Here is a 19,902-nt window from a genome sequence, read left to right on the forward strand (position 1 = left end):
ACTAATTAGATATTTTGTTTTTTGACTCTTGATACCTGACTGGGAGTGGGTTGGCATATTGAGGAGACAAGTTATGTTACCCCCAACTTACACACACCACTAAATGCCCAATGTCCTACTGTGGATGTGCATACTTGAATAAGATAGAGATAAAAAAGGAAAATAAACAAAATTAGGGAAAAAAAGAGAGAATTTGATGTACGATTTTTTTTTTTTTTTGGCAAGCCGTAATCTACCGTTCCATATTGTTGGGGTTATTACTTAAAACATACCTTCGATAGAAAGCAAAAAACAGGGTTCACAATTGCTTGGATCTATTTAGCTCCTGCTTCTACCTTGAGAGCCCAGGTAGCTTGAAACCAAGAGCTGATTGGAGCTACTTTTGGCTCCACAGGCCAACTAGTGCCTTATAAACATGTGTATGTGACATTAACTTGGAGTGCTGAGAATGTTAATAAAGCAGAATCGGGACGCATTTAGACATAAATACACGAAGGTCAAAAAGTTGGTTTACATCTCATGTCGAAGTTCGATGTATAGCGCACTGTATACTCGCTCCTGGTTTCAATGGGTAGGGGCTGGCTTTATCTCCTGTTCATCGAACCCGGAGTAAACGTACAGTGGTCCATCAAATGACCCGACTGCCGTTTCTGATATTACAAGCGAACTACTTCCAAAAATGCTTTCTTTAGGCATTACCTACGCCCCACCCATGCCCATATAAAGCACGAAAAAAGTAAATGTGCTCAGTACATTGAGCCTTTCTAAGCCCTTTACTCAGTGCTTAGAGAATACATACACTGCTTGCAGAAAAGAAATGCCCATGACTGCTTGGAAGCTGTTATGTAAGCATTCCAACTGCTTGATACATGCTTAGAATTATTAAGCAAGCATTTCTCTTCGTCTAAGGAAGGGAACACTTTCTACACGTGCAACGCCGGAATGAGAAGGGTCAAATCGCCGAACAAGACCTTTCCGGCAGATTTACACAACGTTTGATGACAAATGTCCTGGTGTATACACTACTACCAAGACAACTGTGTAGTATAGCACATTTAAAATGCTGTTGAAAGACTTTAAGTCCAACAAACATTAAACTGACAACCACTGCAAATAACCATGGCCTTTAAATAGGCAGCAATAACATGGCTCGCCTCAAGACTGTAGTGTGAGGGGTCTACTTTTTACATCAGGTGTTGTAGAGGTGAGTGCAAAGAAGTGGTTGCAGGGCCAGTAGAATGCTGAAAGGGAGCTTGAGTTCAGGCGGAAAATGCTATGCAGTTCTAACCTGAACCAGGCCTATGTGATCCCACTGGAAGGAGTGTACTTGATCAATTCTAGTACCCAGTCGAGAGTATGTTGACGGAGCATCGAAGGCATTTTAGAAGTAGCCAGTGTGTGATCCTAAGTACGGCTTGGCAATTTGGAAATTCAGGGCAGCGGGTTGGTATCATAGACCCAAAACTATCAGCCGAATAGAGGGGTGGCATTCTGGATTTTCAAGGTCCATATATGTGAACACCAGACATCTTACCCTTCTTTTCCAATTATTGTTGGTGTAGCACTTAGATGTCGAGGGTGTAGGCGCTATATAAATATATATAGAAATGGTGATTCTGAAATGCAATGTAAAGGTTACATTCATTCAATGAAGGTACAATAGTCGGCACCTATCTGTAAAAAGTTACCATTGCATTTAACTTTGATACTACTTTAAGCCCCCTAAAAATACTGTGAGCACATTTTTGCATAGGTTCTAATTTGTTAAATGGAGGGAGGGGAGGTGGCCAACCCACTATGAATTGCCCCCTCATAACAAACTATTCTCATTCCCTGCCCTCAAAGAAATATAACGGTCAGCAACAAAAAGCACTCTTGTGTGCATTTTTAACGGGGGCCTTCTACCTCCCATTTCCCCCATCTTCGACTTGCCATCTGTCTTATGTAAATAAAAATACCTGGTAAACATTGACAATATTAAATGTGTATACATGTCACCAGGAATTGTTGTGGGACACAGGCATGCCTTTTTTCCCCATGTGTAACGATAGTCTGATCATGTGAGCAGCCCGGCCTTATGTAAAAGGATTTGGATACAGTAAGTATGTTACGCTGTATACTCGGCTCACGTGGAACACCCGATGCATTTCTCAATAGGACCTGTCCACTCACATTTCCGGAGATATCAAATGAAAGCTCAGGTGTTCGTTTTCAAAAGGCCTGCTGTTGTTATTTCACCTGTCTCCTTGCACAACGGTGCCGATTTGTTTTAGAAGCGTCGCCTCTTATTTTTCTATGGAATTTGTCAGTCCCTTGTTGGCTATGCCGAATAACATGTTTGGTACACTTGTGTTCATTTGCAAAGGGCATAGTTCACGGTGTGAAAGAGCACCGCCCCAATCGCCCTCTGTGCTTATTCTACGGACTGTTGCCCCTCTGCAGCGGCAACGCACAGCACGCTTCCAGGAAAGACCGAAGCCTCCTTGCTTTGGATCAGGTGTAAATTCATCTTTTTTTTATTTTGTTCTCACAGCTTTGGATTCGGCCAAAATGGATGATAAGCGATACCAGCGGCAGCTGTTCCATTACACGGCGATCTAGCTCTCACTTTCTCGTTGCCCCCCCTCTGTCTCTGTCTCTCTCTCTCTCTGCCGCCTGTCACACACGCTGCTTGTCATTGTCACTCTGCCTCTTATACAGGAAGCAAAGAGTTGCCAGAAGCATGTAAACTGCTCTCCCGAACATCCGTGAAGACCTGCTCTCCAACCTTGAGTCCAACACCCCCTGTTCCTCATCTTGCTTGATCTGTCCTCTGCCTTTGACACAGTCAACCATGCCATCCTGCTCAACTTTCGCTGTGAAAACCTGGGTATCACCAGTCGGGCCCTGTCATGGCTGGCTTCTTTCCTCTCTGATCGACCCTGCCAGGTCCAACTTGGGTCCTTTCTCTCCTCTATCTCTACATGTGGTGTTCCGCAGGGGTCTAACCTCTCTCCCTGGCTGTTCAACCAATACCTGGCACTTCTTTCCCACCGCATTGCCGCTCTCTGCCCCAACTTCCAGTGCTATGCGGATGACACTCGGCTCATTTTCAGGCTACCTTCAACCACCTCCTCCCCTTCACTCATCTCTGACTGTCTGTCTGCTATCCTGGAGTGGTGAGCCGCCAGTGATCTCTGCCTTAATGCCAGTAAGACTGAGATTTTCTTCATCGGCACACCCACTCCCTCCTTTCCTGCCACTCTCTGGCCAACCTCTCTTGGCCCTCTTCCTGCTCCCACCTGTGAGGCTAAAAACCTTGGGGTCATCTTCCACTCCACACTCTCCTTCTCGCATCTCTGACGTCTCTTAAGAAGTCACACTACCAGCTGCCCCTCCTCAGAGGTATTCTTCCTTTCCTCTCCTTCCCCCCCAGAAGCTCACTGTCTCCAGAGCTCTGGTTCTCTCTAGGCTGGATTATTGCAACAGCCTCTTTCTAAATCTGCCTGCTTCTACTCCCCGCCCTCTGCAACTCATCTAGAACAGGACTGCAGCACTTTTACTTGGCCTCAAACCCAAGGATCGTATCTCTCCAGGACTGAAATATCTGCACTGGCTCCCAGTGACTGCGAGGATTAAGTTGAAGACCCTCTGCATTGTCCACAAGGCCTTCTGGGGCCTCAATACCTTCAACTCTCTTCCTAAATATCTTCCTTCTCAAGCGCTTCACTCATCCGCTTCCAGCTCCCTCGGGGTCAGTCGCTTCTCCAAGCAACAAGTTGGTGGTAGGTCTTTCTCTTCGGCTGGGGCCTCCCTCTGGAACAGCCTCCCTGAAACTTGAGGAGAACCATTTCTGGTTCCGGAAGCACTTTAAAACCTTCCTCTTTGCGTCTGCTTTCTCTCCCCATCTCCCCTGCTGAATTGCTGGCTGAAACAGCACTGGTTAACTGACCACCCTTCTGATTTCGGGCCCAGCCCCTCCCCCCCCCATTTGCACACCTGCACTGCCTCCCTGGCAACCCCTGCACCTGGGAACTGTTTTTATTTTTTTTAAAAAAATGTTTTCCTTCTCTATCCCTACAGTCCCCCTGCCAGCGCTTATGTCTGCATTTACCTTGCACTTGCCACCAGATGGCCTTTTTCTTTATTTATCTTATTTATTCTAGTATCCCATGTACTGCACTTGCACGATGTGAATGACACCTGGCCTAGTAAGATCGTTGTCTGTCTCCCCTCTGTTCCCCCTCCCTTGCCTCGTCGCACCTTGAAACACTTGTGTATAGGCGTGTTATAAATGCCATATCATATCATCATACTGTTTCAAAGTGCCACAGGGCAGTAGGGAGAGGGGACAAGGGGATGTGAAAACAATTAAAATGCATATAAAATATGAAATGCAGTAGGTTGGGTGTGAGGCAAATGCCTTGTGAGCCTTCAGAACGTGGAAGTGCAGTAGGGAGGGGGAATGGGATAGGTACTGTGCTGCTCATGGGTGAGCAACAAGTGAAGTGCAATTTAAGGTAAGTGCGAGCCTCCAGGGTGGAGGGTGAGCTGAGGCAAGTGCTGAGGATAGACAGAAGCTTGGGGCGATTCGGTGTGGGAGGTCAGGGGCTAGAGGATACATAAGGGCCCTGAACACAAAACAAGCAACTGAGATTAGCAGAGGAGAGTGGGGGGGGAGGAGGTAAAGGGGAAAGTCTTGAGGAGCTTTTGGAATTTAAGAAAGTCCTGCTCAAGAGGGAGGGGGAGGCTATTCCAAAAAAGGGAGCCAGCTGAGGAAAGCAATCAACCTTCTGCTCTCTGTTTAGCAAAACACTTTACACACAAAGAGTTGGTGCCAGAGAAGCATAGGGGTATAGAGGGGGAATATTTAGTAAGAGAGAGTGGCAGATAGTGTGGTCCCTGGCCGCAGACAGCATTGTGGATGATATAGAGGGATTTGAATTAAGCAACTGGGAGCCAGTGAAGACTTTTTAGGGCAGGAGAGATGCAGTCCCTGGGCCAAGGAGCAGTCGTGCTACCCTATTCTGGATTATCTTGTGGGGTCGCAGAGTGGAAGATTCAGAAGGAGGCTATTGCAATAGTCGTGCATAGAGAGAACCAGGGCTCGGCTAACATTGAGCTTCTGGGGGAAGATGAGAAAAGGTAGAATTATTTTGTGAAGGAAGAGCTGAAGGCCAGAGTGAAGGGAGCAGGGGTCCCAATGGGAAGGATCTCCATTTTGCTGGCATTGAGGCAGAGATCTTTGGAAATGCAGCAGGCCTGGATGGCAGTCAGGGATGATGGAAGGTGCAAGAGGGTCAGCAGGAAGTTTGAAGAAGAGTTGTGTGTCATCAGCATAACACTGGAAGTTGGGGGGGGGGGGAGAGTAGTCGTGCCAGCTGAGTATGGTAGATGTTAAAGAGCCAAGGTGAGAGGATATAGCCCTGTGGGACACCACAAGTGGAGAAGGAAGACGAAAACATGCACCCATAGACGATGTTTGGTCCTGTCAAGTTCTACTTGGACTCTCTAATCACCATGCCTCTGCATATCCACCCCAGTTATAAAGACTGCTTGAACCATGCCTAAATCGGCTGGTCGGGGCTAAAAGCAACCCCAGACATGTGGTCGATTCCATTTCCAAACCACCTTTTTGCTTTTCTAAACGTATACAAATCCATCAAATTTAGCGACCACAACAGTGGTGAAAGCTACAAGAATGAGACTTGCTCGAAATGTGGAATAATACATGTATACAATGTGGACTTCGCAAAAATAAAAAAGGTACAAAGTTTAACATCAAATAAGAAATGCCTTAACAGATAATTCTACTTTGTGTGTGTGTACTTGTATGTGGCATGGTATTTTGTTTTCAATGAAACAAGGTGATATTCGTTAGCATTTTGTAAGGTTGTGCTACCTGTAACGGACCAAGAGTAAGGCTTGGACACAGAGGCATGTGAAGTGTTGATTATAGACTTTCATTTATCAGAAACTAATAAGAGTGGTTGGGAGAATTCCTATCTATCCCTAATCCAAGAGGGGTTTCCCTGCAGCAACAAAACTAAGGAAAGTCTGTGTCGGGATGTTAAACCAAAGATCGTCCTGTGTCCAAAACCCTAAACTGACCCTTACATGCTAATCGCAATATAATGTCCAACTTGGGGATTTCTGTAAGCTATATATATTTGTAGCTTTCAAAGTTCCAAATATACGTTTTTAAGGTGTAGAAAAGGAATCAAGATCCACCAATGAAAGGGGTCTTTCCTTCCCCTAGTGTTCTGTTTATTCAAATGTCACTTTCTGACGTAAGGCACCTGTTGCTGACGAATTGTGTGCCCGCAATTGTGTGATATAAGCTGAATTGGACCTCTCTGTCTTGTTTGGTTTCCTGGAAGTAGTTGGCATTATACAGGAAGCTCTATTGTGCAAATTCAGAATCTTTATATCATGCAGTGGGCAAGCATCTAAAGGTTTTTATGGTTGGTTGTTTTGCTGATTGTAAGAAGAGATTTATATGGAATTTTATAATGGTAGATGGAAAACATGACATCGGACTCGGTATTAGTGAAAAGGAAACACTTTGAAATGGACTGGAGTGGCACCTGTGTTGCGAGAAAGACATTGGGCCTCATTACACGGTAGGTGGAAAGGGTTTACCGGTACCGGTATTTTACCGGTACCAGTAAATCCTTACCGCCTTACTACGAGGTCCCTTTGCGGGTTGGGGAATTTAACGCCTGCTTTTTGCAGGCGTTAAAAATCCAACCAGCAAAGGGACCTTGGTGCTAATTACAGTACTGCAATTTGCGGTACCGTAATTAGCGCCTTCCCCATTCCCAATATGCCCTATGGGGCAAAAATGGAGGAGGGAGGAATTACTGCCTTCCCAACCTTGGAATAGGGCGGTAATTCCCCTTTCCTCCAAGGCGGTACTGGTAAATTACCGACATGAACCATGGCGCTAGCGCCATGGTTTACCGCCTACCGTGTAATGAGGCCCATTTAAACTGTATTTAGTTTAGAAAACATAAAAAGAAGAAATGTACCAAATGATTTAAATCAATGCCCTGATCTGAGTTTTGCCCACTTTTTAAAGAATTTGTTTTAATCTTATACACACTAGAGAGTTTTGTACATTAGAAGTGCTCTGATGTTTCTTCTTTAAGGGAAATTCAGAAACACTAAAGCAGAGTTATTTGAATTCCGATTGTGTTTTTTTTAGCTCTATCTTGCAAGGACAGCCTACAACCTTATTAATTAGAGTGATTGTATTTTTAAAGTTTGACATTGATGTATTTTAAACATGTTTGATGTTGAAGACAGTATTCATGTTTTTATTACTGTTTTTGAAATATGAATGTTATTTTAATTGTATTGGGATCACTTTTTTGTTGTATTGTTCTAGATATAAGGTTTGTAATAAGACTATCTACAAATACAACAGTTCAGTTTGTTTAAGGGGGAAGACTCTTCCCGTGAGTCTCCTTTCAACACACAGTTCTTTGAAATAAATTCAGTTTCTCACTCTCTGGATCTCCATTAGCAAAGTGGGCATGGTTTTTCCCTTCTCTATTTGACTGGCAGCGTTTCACGAATTTGAAAGAGGTGTTTTGACCCCCTGAGCTTTCTCAATCCTTTTCCTACCCTGGTATACTCTCCTACCAGGGTATTCACAGCTTCATTACTTCTCTCTTTTTCTGGATCTCAGTTACCTTCCAAAGGAGTATGGTTCTTCCCTTTTTATAGTGACAGTCTGTGTTTCGCCATTTCAAAGAGGGGGTTTTTACCCCTGAGTTCTCTTACCCATGGTTTACTCTCCTTCTAGGGTATTGCACTTGGGTGCAGGTCGCAGGCCCGCACACTACCTGGTTTGCTTTCCTACCAGGGCTTTTTCTGTCCTCTCATGGGTGTGAGTCCCGGACTCACTGTTTGCCCGGTTCACCATCCTGCCAGCGATGTTCCATTCCCCATTCACTTTCTCTTGCATCCAGATAATGATGTCATTCAAGTATTGGGCCACAAACCCTTTCTTAACAGTGTTCATATTTGTATCAATTGTTTAAGTTATTTTACTTGGGCTCTCTCGCACTGTCAATGGTATGCAGTATTCATCCTGAAGCGCCCCTTTATTCCGTTCACTTTCCCTGGGCATACCAGTCTTCACTGGTGGCTTTGGCGTTCCTCGTGTCCTCCCGTCTTCTCTGCTCTTGGCCCGCTGACTGGGAGGGCGTCCCATTAGCCGCTGTGTTCCCGCTTTGCCTTCCTGTGCTTCTGGCGACTCCAACTGCTTGTAGCAATAGTGCGACAAACTCCTCTCAGCTCGGTCTCTCTGCACGCTGTTCTTGTCAGCCTGCGTGCTGCGTCCTATAGTCTGCTCGCATCTGGTGTCCCAACCAGCATCAAAAGAAGTCGAATCCAGCTGCAGTCTCTCTCTTGTGCTGTTCAGCTGTGGCAGTTTTAAACTTCCGGGCGTTGGTTAGCATTTTCCAAAGACTAGAATGCGGCGTGGCCTTACCGCTTCTGGTCTTCCTCTTACTCTGTCGCTCATCCTCGTCTCAGTATGATAAAGGGAAGGGGAAGGTATATAAGGTTGTTGGCTATGAAAACCTGGGAATCATCCGTCTAAATTACAATAAGCCATACAGGAGTGTTGTCCAGGTTCATGGGTGTCTAAGAATTATTTTGATCCAGTATTTTTTTGCCTCCCTGGAGTTTGTCCTCTACATACATGGTCCTCCTGTAGATAGCCACCCCCAGGGTCAGAGGTTGGTAGCTTCTGCCTTTTCCTGGCCACAAAAGAGAAGCTTTCCTCTAAGGAATCATTGACGATGTTGCTAGATTCATCACGTAATCCTTTTTAAAAGGCTGACCAATCTCTATATAGTATTTGAGCATTCAAGACCATATGATTCTGTTGTGCTACTCTCCTTCAGACATAAGCGGTGGCAAATGGGATGTGCGAACCATTGCCACTGCTTATGTCTGGAGGCGACTAGCGCAACAGAATAGTACCAAGCGTACCTAGCTCTTTTTTCAGAAAAGGAACATGACAATATTTATATAATCTAAAATACGGTTTGTTCTTGGTGTGCCAATTACATGTTGTTCCTTCTGGGCAAATGGTTATGAATACCATCCAGCGCTTATAAGGATTTAAAGAGTCCCATTAGCTGCTGTGAGGGAGCATGAATGAGACGCGGACACTGTGGATACATGGTTTTTATCAAATACTTTTATTAAAATAAAAGGGGATTAGGAAATCTCTTTCTCTATTTCTCTCTCCTGTTCTTTTTCTCTCTTTCGCTTTCTTTCTCCTCCTCACCCCCAAACTAAGGGTCTATCAAAAGTCAAGATATCCAAAGCAAACCATCCTGTGTCCAAAGTACTATTCTGACCCTCACATCTAGGAGAAACAACTATTAAGGTGAAAAGGGAAAATGTCTTTGCCTTTGTAGTGGATAAATGAGGAAATGCGTAACTTCAACACAAAAATGACCTGAAGGACAGAGTTCCTTGTTCCATGTGGTTCCCTTCCTCTGGATTTATCTTCACTCTCTCGTGTATTTTTAACAATGTCAGTTGGAGCAGGCTCTTCCATCCATCCAGTCTGTTGTTGCTGTTTATTGTGGAGGTGGTGGTGCGACCACCAAAAAACCCTTGCTTCCACGGAGCGGCGTAGAGAGGCAGTCGGATGTTTCTGGGGGAGTGGGTTGTACTAAAGTGGGCATAGGTGCTGATTACGATCTTACTGTTTGTGATCCTACTATGACTCTTAATTCTATCCAAAACACCATTGACCACTCTCTAGTACCAAAATTCCAAGTTAAGAGTCGCAGGAGCTGTCACCCTCATTGCACAGTCTATAGCAGCTTGCAATGGTCTCCCTAGTCGCAAAAACACAACCTATTGCAGTACGGAGCCAGTGCAAGCACTTAATTGAGAGTGCATCCCGTGGTTCCTGTTGATTGACAGGTAGTTTAGGAACCCCACGAAGGAATACTGTGCCCCTCCTAAGCCCCCCCATGTTTTTGTTTAGCTGGTCCTGTGTTCCCTAATGCAGGGTCTAAGTGCTCTGTATTTGGTGGCAATAAGACCATGGATTCCCATTGGCTTTGTATCCCTCTCTTCCCATGTTTCATACATCGTGTTAATGTTGGGAGCCTTCATGGCTTCCCTGAACATGGACTGCTGGACAGATTGCTCAGCTTGGTTCAGTTTCACAAGAGTGTGTGCATTGGGCTCCCAATGAGTAGTGGGCTGGGGTGGTTTAATGGTGATGCATTGGTGCTAACCATCCTTGCCTTTTTAACCAAGGGGCCATATGTATCTAGAACCTCAGGTAGCTCTTCTGGGTGTTTTATAGTACCTTGTTGCATCCAAAGGGCCAGTAGGAGGCACTCCTAAGGGACCCCTACTCCTCTCACTTTGCCATCTCACAGGATCAATAACATCATTTTTATGTCTGCAAGCGCAGAGAGCACTTGCTTGCTGTTCCAACCTTGGGCAATGAGTACCTCCTTGGCGGATTGCTTGGCATTGGGCATAGGACATTGGCATGTTTGCTTAGGGCCTCTTAATGGGGATAAGTGCAGAAGAGAGCTGTTCCCTGAGCACAAGTTCACTGTGTTCCCACTAACACTACTGGAGAGGGCAGGCCTGCCTTGAAGTACATCATCCGCCTCCAAGTCCATGAGAGCCAAAACATCCAGAGGGCTAACATTTTCTGCTGGTGGGGGTAGGTATTAACCACTTGGGTTGAGCCAGACACGGACATAATCTCACAGACCAGGCAAATGCTTCTAAAGATGTTCTTAGTTGGCATGCCCTCCCCCCCTTCTCAGCCCGCTGGTAACCAAGTGGGATGACGGCTTGTGAACAGGGCTGATGTGGCATCTGCCACCACTACTGCTGGTCATGGCACCGCCTCATGGCTGATCAGCTCTGATGTAGAATAGAAAGTGGTTGCATTAGTGGAGACAGGGAGGGTAGCAGGGGGTTTGTAGGGCAAAAGAGGTTCAGTCATATTTGTCAGTTGGGAGTCATTTCCGCTGCCCTTGTTTTGCCCATATCTTTGTCACGGCAGGTATGTGGCCTTAGGATAATCAACAGGTCCACATTCTCTAATGGGTCGACTTGAATTATGGCAATGGGATATTCTACAAACGTGCACCAATCAAATTCCCAGGCTGCTGCTGGCCACTCTGCCGAGATGGACTCCTCTTTTATTTGCCACCCCTCCCGCCTCCCCCCATGGCATCCTGATTAGATCTGAGGAACTGGTGGATTTCTTTTATCAAGAAATAAGCCTATCCCGTGAGCTTAGTAGGGCTGCAGACTTTTCCTGCAAAAGATGTATGTCTCACCCTCCATACCTTGCTGAGAGGGTGGGTTTCCAATTTTCTGGCCAGTCTTCCATATTTAATTAAGAAATTAGCTGTATATAGTAAATGTTTGGTAAGGGACTCTGGGGGGTGGGGGGATTTGCAATATATCCCACAAGCTGGAGTTGAATCAACTGTCACTATTACCCTCAATCTCGGCCCAACCCATCTCCACTCTCACGTCGTGGTGTGCTTCCGGTAGGATTCCTCAGATGCTGTGCTGTGCCCAGTACTCAGTGCTTGGGGCTCCGGTGTAAGATGAGATGTGTTGTCGCCTCCTTGGTAGGTCACCGCTCACCCTGCTTGGAATCCGCGGGCCAGCGGGTTGCACTGCAGTACTTGTTCGTGGAGGGGCCGTGGCCAGATCACGCAGCGGCAGACGGAGGCCCTCTTGGGCCAAAAACAGAAGGAAGCTGATCCTACGCCCATGGTCCCAGTGGACTTCAGCCCTAATGGGTTGCACTGCGGAGCTTGTTGTTGGAGGGGCCATGGCCAAATCCCACAGCAGCAGACAGAGGCCCTCCTGGGCCAAAAAACAGAAAGAAGCAGGAAGCTGCACTTGTGTCCTTTGACCCCACTGGTATACTTTCTTACCAGGACTCTCGTTATATGTGCACAATGTACACTTACAAGCTTGATATTGATATTGTATTTCTATTGCGCTCGTACACAAGTGTTTCAGAGCGCGACAAGGCAGGGGAGGGGGACAGGGGAGAACAAAACGGCGATCTTGCTAGGCCCAGTGACATTACACGCAAGTGCATGGGAGAGGGGGAGGGGAAAAGTGCATGGAAGGGGGGAGAAGTGGAAAGTGTGAAGCAGAGGAGAAACGGATGAATAATAATAAATAAAAAGGCAACAAACTGTGGTAGTGCAGCCAGCAATTTGCAAGTGCTAGGTTTAAGGTAGCAGACAGGGTAGGTCTGATAAGTGCAGGAAGAAAAAGAGGGGGGTTGTATGGGTACAGATACAGACCCCAGTGCAAGTGGTGGCCCGGAGGCAGTGCAGGAGGGTAGCAGGGTGAGCAGGTACCTGGATCCGGAGAACAGAGGGTGGCCAGGTGCACAGTGCCAAGAGAGAACAGATCAGCAGGAGAAAGGGGAGCGAAGGCAGAAGAAAAGAGGAAGGTCTTGAGGTGCTTCCGGAACTAGAGATGGTTCTCAAGTTTTAGAGTGGCAGGGAGGCTGTTCCCGAGGGAGGCCCCAGCTGAAGATAGAGATCTACTAGCTTGTTTCTTTGAAAAACGACTGACCCTGAGGGAGTTAGAGGTAGAGGAGCGAAGAGCTCGAGAGGGGAGTTATTTTGGGGAGGGATAGCTGAAGGTATATTGGATCCAGGCCCCAGAAAACCTTGTGGACAATGCAGAGGGTTTTGAATTTAATCCTTGTATCCACTGGGAGCCAATGGAGAGATTTTAGAGCTGGAGAGATGCGATCTCAGGGCTTGAGGCCAAGGACCAGTCTCGCAGTCCTGTTCTGAATGAGTTGCAGAGGGCGGAGAGTAGAGGCAGGTAGATTTAGAAAGAGGCTGTTCCAATAGTCCAACCTAGAGAGAACCAGAGCTTGGGGTACCATGAGCTTCTGGGGGAAGGAGAGGAAAGGCAGAGTACCTCTGAGGTGGTGCAGTAGGAAGTTTGACTTTTTAGAGACCTCAGAGATGTGGGCAGAGAAGGAAAGGGTGGAGTGAAAGATGACCCTGAGGTTCTTGGCCTCGCAGGTGGGGGTAGGAGGAGGGCCAAGGGAAGCCGGCCAGAGAGTGAGGGGAAAGGATGGTGAAGGTGTGCCGATGAGGAGGATATCAGTCTTGCTGGCATTCAGACAAAGATCATTGGCGGCACACCAATCTTGAATGGCAGTTAGGCAAGCAGAGATGGGAGAGGAGGTGGCCGAGGGTAGCCTGAAAATGAGTTGTGTTGTCAGCGTAGCACTGGAAATTTGAGCAGTAAATGGCAATGCAGTGGGCGAGAGTTGCCAGGTATTGGTTGAAAAGCCAGGGCGGGAGGTTAGACCCCTGGGGAACACCAAAGGTAGAGAGGAAGATAGATGATAGGAAGGACCCAAATTGGACCTGGGAGGGTCGATCAGAGAGGAAAGAGGTCATCCAGGCCAGAGCCTGATCAGTGATACCCAGGTTTTCACAGAGACGGTTGAGCAGGATGGTATGGTTGACTGTGTCGAAGGCAGATGAGAGATCGAGGAGGATGAGGACAGAGGGAATGTTAGAGTCAAGGTTGGAGAGCAGATCTTCACGGATGTTCCGGAGAGCAGTTTCTGTGCTTCTGTCAGCTCTGAAGCCAGATTGGTGGTCATGGGGACTGCAAACAGAATTGGAAAGAAGGTTATGCTGAGAGATGGGCAACTGTTCCATGAGTTTGCCCAGAAAGGGAGTAATGGAAATTGGGCGATAGATAGCTGAACAAGAAGGATCAGCAGTGGGTTTCTTGAGAAGAGGATGCACACGGTAGTGCTTCAGAGGGGAGGGGGAAGGATCCTGAGGCAAAGGAGTGGTTACAGAAATCAGCAAGGGCCGGAGCGTGGGTTTCAATGTGGTCCATGATGGTTTTAGAGGAACAGGGAAGAACCTGTTTTGACTAGGCTTTCATAGACCGGACTTGTCTAGCGACCTCGTAAGGGGAGAAAAGAGGGAAGGACGGTGGGGGGGGTGGCTAAAGTAGGGTTAGCAAGCACAGATGGAGAGGGGAGAGGAGGGGTTGGGATGGAGAAGGTGGACAGGATGACCTGGGTTTTTTAAATGAAGTGAGAGGCAAGGGCATTGCAAAGAGCCTGGGAGGGAATGGGAGGGGTAGACCCTGCAGCATGGTTGGACAGCTCCTTGCAGATTTTAAAGTTTGGCCGAGTTGTTAGATGCCGCAGAGACACTAGCTTGAATGTGGACTCTCTTCTTAGTGAGGACAGAGAGTCGGTATTGCCTTTGTAGCAGGCGACAGGCCAGTTTGTCAGAGGATGAACAGGAAGCCCTCCATTTCCTCTCAGCTGCCCTACACTTACGTTTAAGTTCTTGTGTTTATCCGGTTCTGTCTTAAATCCACCTGGTATACTCTTCTGCCAGGACTTTCCTTGTGTATGCATTGCGCACACTTACAAACTTGATAGTCTCTTATATGGGTCCCTATCCTGTCTTGAATGCCCCCTTGTATACTATCTTGCCAGGGTTTCTCTTATAGGTGTACTTCATACATTCATCAACTTAATAGTCTTCTGTGCTTATTTCGTGGGGCCTCTTTAAGAGAACTTCACTTGTTCTTTCTTATCTGCTTTATGCACAATTATTTGGTTTTGGCAGGCTTGCCGATATGCCCTTGTGTCCCTGATTTCCTTGGGTGGACCCAGCGGTTTTGCCTGCCGTCTGTCGGTTCTTTCCCCTACAAGCCTGTGGCCTCCTTCCGGCATTCAGCTTTCTCTAGCCGCCTCTGCTTCCCAGCTTCACTGCCTCTTGCAGCTCCTGCTTTTCTGTTCCGCCTATCTCCTGGCTTCGGTGCAGTGGAGGCTGCCTTGTAGTACCAGCGAATTACCAGAAACTCTGTGTCTGCTTCTGGTGTCCTCAACGCGTATTTTCGCCTGCAGTCTGCTTTCCTTTCCCTTGTCGGAAAGCGGGTTTGCTCCACGAACACCACTCCAGTCCCTCGGTCAGCACCAAGAGAAGTAGCGTTCTCCAGCCAGCGTCCCTCTATCAGCTGTTGTGTCGGTTTCAATTTCGCGGCTTCAGGTATGTTTCTGTAACAAATAGAGCGCAGCTTGAGCTCTTGGACTCCATTGATCTTCATCACTCGGCTCATCTTCTTCATCACAGTATTTTCACATCCAGGGAAATAAGTCTGTTTCGGATAACTTGCATGCAAAGTTTGGTACAGTGTGCTTAGTGATTTTGAAGGGCAAGTTGGTTCTGGATGTTTTGTGAGCAGAATCTGAGAAGATGTCTTCAGTACCCTTCTTGGGTAGGTATGGCAATATGCCATTAGGGAATGGGGAATAGCATGGGTATCGAACGAAAAAGGGGGATATAATGTCATGTCAGGGTCACAATCAAGTAGCGGCTGCTGTCCCCTGGGCACATGGGGAGAGATCACCGCCGGGGTAGAATTGATGACACCATCTGATTCATCACAGTGCTGTCACTAATTAATGCTCACCAAGGTGTCCCCAAGGGATCAAAGGCATCAAATGGGTTATTATCATAGAATCCAAATATTTACATTTCTCTATAACATGATCAGGCTAATTAAGAAAAAAGGCTTTAGAATCAGTGCAACCTCATAACACTGTATCTAATTGCCACTCCCAAATCCTTCAAGGCAGTGAGATTGAGCCTCCATACCCCCACCACTGCAACCCCCTAAAAGCAGCCCGCTCTTCAGAACGTTTCATGGAGGCATGTCACTTGTTAGATACATGGGCAATACTGGAGGCCTACTCCCTACTCGAACGTTACTTAAAATGTACATCTGAAGAAGGAATCCAATTGATGGTGTAAGATCACATATTCTTGGTTTGTACATTCTTTGTTGATCCATTCATTTATTGGGTCTTGTAAAGTACTACAGACCTAAAGCAATTCCTGGTTCTGTTTTTTTATTTTTATTTAAATGATGGAGCTTCCCCTATTTTCTGCTGGTGGATTTGCATGCTGGGTTTACCCACCTTGCCTATGTAAGTCCTCTTTTGCCTTTTGGAAATATTTAGGTAGGTCGACTATTATGTTGCTCGACGTATATCATTCTCATTTTATGTAGTCTCATCTTTGATGGTCTTCATTTAGACATAATACCAATTGGGACCTACGTTTATAAATGCATATTTTAATTTTCAACAGCCGCAGTTGTTTAAGGTTACTAATTGAAGCCATTATATTAATGCGAGTGTGGTCAAAATAGTTTGCCCAAATGGGAGCAGTAGCAATTCATGTTTTTCTACCAGAGAAGAATTATACCAACCAATTGACAAATACTGGACTGCTTTAGTAAGGCGTAGGAAGACGGCAGAGAGTAGGAAGCCGTCAGAGCGCAACAAACAAGTTGGCTGATAACTAGAATGGATCATGCAATGTAAAGAGAGTGATGATTGTTTGACGATAAATCCACACTTTGTTCCTGTGGTGTTGTGCATTATACAGATTGATGCAAAGACTCATGGTGCCCTGTGCAGGCCATGTTTTTGTAAATGGCGCCGGGAGCGCTAACCTGAACCTTTCCCCTTCAGTGGTCCAGCTTCCAGATGAGATTGCTGGATGTCTGTGCAGCTGCCTTCTGTGGCCAGATGCCTCTTTCCCAGCACCAAGTAGTTCGAAGAGTTCAACCATGAGAGGAAGATCCGTTTCCTTGGCTAGGGAGGAGTCTGTCATGGGGTGTGTGGCGTCCCTACCAGGATCCAATAACCAGACAACACACAAGAAATTAGATTTAAAGTGGTTTGGCAATTGCTTCAGTGCATGGGCAAAATAACAGATCCAGAATGCCCAAACTACAAGTGAAAAGGGTCACGGTGTGTCTGGTGGATTAGTACCTAAAGATGCAGCATAACCCAAAGCGTGCACGTCTCTTGAGGCTCGGCGGTTTCCTGTCAGGGAGTGTATATAGTTCCAAATAAACCTCTTTAACACAAAATGCAGTTTCTGAAGTTTCCTCAGTGTCCGCCACTTGCTTTGGGCGCATCAAAGGCTTGAGCAGTCGCTGGTTTCACTGGGAAGCTGCACTTTCTTTCACCTTCTTTCTTCCTCTCTCTTTGCCAGTACACTGTTGAGCAGGTTTGGCATGGCCATCTCTGCTGTTGTCAGAGGTAGCCTCTCCCTTTGAAATCCTGGCTTCCCAGTATCCAAGGAATAAGGGCATTGGGCATAATGCATGTCACCTCCAAGAGTCTAAGGTGTGGACCCAAGGGAGCATAGCAACGACCCACTAATCTTGCTAGGATTCTTTTCACCCCCAGACTAGATTAGTTGATACTGCCAGACTCCTGATTGCACACCATACCCTGGAGTCTTCTATTAGTTTTGCATCCCTTGCACCTATTTGTCTATTCAGCACTTGTATCTTCTGCATTAGATCTTCTCTGCCTCTCCCATCCAATGCCCTTTCCTTCTGTGATGACCTCAGGTCTGAATACTCCTCCTTCCAATCTCTATTCTCGTTTTCACCTGGTCATCCTTTGGGGACTTCTGTCAGCATTCTCATTATAACTTTCTTTATTCCTCTGGGTAACTCTATCACCACTCTCCTGACCACCCTGTTCGTCCCTTTGGGCCCCTCTATTACCACTCTCCACAATCTTGATCAGCATCCCCACCCCTTTGGGTACTTGTATCACAACTCTTTATGTTCCCCCTTCTCTTGGAACTCATCCTCTTCACCATCCTCCTCATTGTCAACAATGCCAACCATCTTACCAACCTGAACAATCACCTCTGGATGTTTAAACTCCTTATTTTCCTGAGCAATCACTTCCTGCAATTTCAATTGATGTTCATCTGTCTCCACCTTCTCACTCTGTTGCTAATCACATCGCTCCAGCTCCTGATGTTTGCTAGTGTTGGACACCTCACTTCTACTTCTTGCCTTCTGCCCCAACTCCTCCTTCGAACTCCTGGGTTCCAGCTCATCTCTCCACCTCCTGGATTCCAACTTTGCTTGTTCTCGCTATTTCATCGTGCCTTCCCTAAAACAGCTCCTTCATCATATTCCCTCTCTGTGACATGGAGGCTGTGAGCTTGTATACTACTGTTTCTCTTCCCCCTCGTTTGGGCTCCATGTGAGGGCCAGCACCTGTTTGCTGCAATTGATAAGTGTCTTGGAGTGGCTGCTTCCTAGAGGCTCACTTGGGCCTGCTCTGAGGTAAGGGGCTAGACAAAGTCTTTATTTGTACCGCCTTGGATTTCATTCTAACTCCTCTTTTGATGGTAATCATCGTCCAAGCGGCACAGGTGTCTGCTGTAGGCTCAGTGCAGGAAACGGAAGCTGGAAAACATTTCACAGGCGCCTCCTAGTCTTGCATAGTTGAGAGAAAGGCCTTTGTTGCTAGTAATCGCACATGTGTTCCACCCATGCGTTGAAATGGTAGGTGGGAGTAGTGTTTTGATTAATTTGTATCATTTGCATGGGAAGCGCTACAAGTAAACAATGCCTTACAACACTATATCATTCGCATGTATGTGTGATGTAGGGGGAACGTATCCTAGCCTTTGAACTGGGCACTTTTGGAGTGTTACTTTGTTAGCAAGTTGCCTGTCATGGGGAACATGTTTGTTGCGCTCCTCCAGGGTATTTGGTCCAGATCGTGAAGGTTTCAGACTCTCCATAAAGTGCATGGGTCCCAGGAAATGTCTTCCATGCTTATCCTGGAGAGTACAAAGCTGATTGGTCTGGGGGGGGGGGCGTTGTCAGGGAGGAGGATCCGAGTTTGGGCGCACCTAGGATCCTACCTGTATCCTTTAAGGGATCAGTGCTCTGCCTAAGCAGGTCCTGGTGAGTGCCCCAGTGTCGGTTCCCTATCTTATGGAAAGGATTCAGTGAGTGTGACCAGAGTATTAACTTCCTTCCTTCCTTCGGGCCCATCATCCTCTGAATTGGTTAGATACATTGCCCCTTTAGTCACTCCATCAGATGTCCTCAATGTTAGTCCGGGGACTTAGTCACATGTGTTAAAAGCAGGTAACCAGCAGGAATGGTGGAAATCTATGGCTGTCTGCATTAATTAGGCTGCATCGCCTTGAATTGAAGTCACAAGTGTGATCCCTGCTTGATCATTGCATGCATCTTGATAACTGGCACCTCATCTACAGAACACCTCCCTATCTGCCCACTTAGTTCCCAAATTTGTATTTTTGTATTTATTTGAAGGACAGGGATGTCAATTTTGAACAGAAATGACTTACAATAACACATTTACAGAAGGTGTAAGCATTCTCATGAAATGTGCCTGTTGCAATAGCATAAAGATAAGAACAAGTCGGCGAGCCAGTTTATGAGGGTGTAAAAAAATTAGGATATATAACAGAGGGAAAAACAAACGTAAACAAAATGTATATGAGAAGTCAGGCAAAGCTAACAATAACCTAAGGGAGAAGTGCTTCAAACTAAAGAGGAATACTCATTAAATATACAGAATTATATTCTTAAGCGTCTCTGGAGGCAGTGCTGGGGTCATGTAGGGAGGATGGCAGAGAGGGCTCGATATTTAGTAAGTAAGTGAAGTTTCTCCAGCATTAGATCTTTCATAGAGTCACATGCTGTATGAATATTCCCTGTCCTCAGGCTGGGAATCCTCAGTAACATAGAGAAGTTTTCATTCAAAACTGAAAATTCAGTCACTTGAGTGTTCTAGCATAGTCATTCGTGGGTAATGTTGCACACAACCAATGGAAAGGGCTCCCTCAGCTCCAACCCTGGACGCCATCTTCAGACTTTTTACTGCACGTTAAGAGTTGGGAGTCCTCAAAAATCTCTCAATATATATTTGATGTTTTCTTCGAATTTTGACACAGGTTTTTCTTGTTTCACCGCCGTTTGTGGAATCCTTGACTCGGGCAACATCTGTGGTTTGCTCCT

The sequence above is a fragment of the Ambystoma mexicanum genome, chromosome 14 (assembly GCF_040938575.1).
Source record: "Ambystoma mexicanum isolate Mex_15411 chromosome 14, UKY_AmexF1_1, whole genome shotgun sequence".
Lineage (NCBI taxonomy): Eukaryota > Metazoa > Chordata > Amphibia > Caudata > Ambystomatidae > Ambystoma > Ambystoma mexicanum.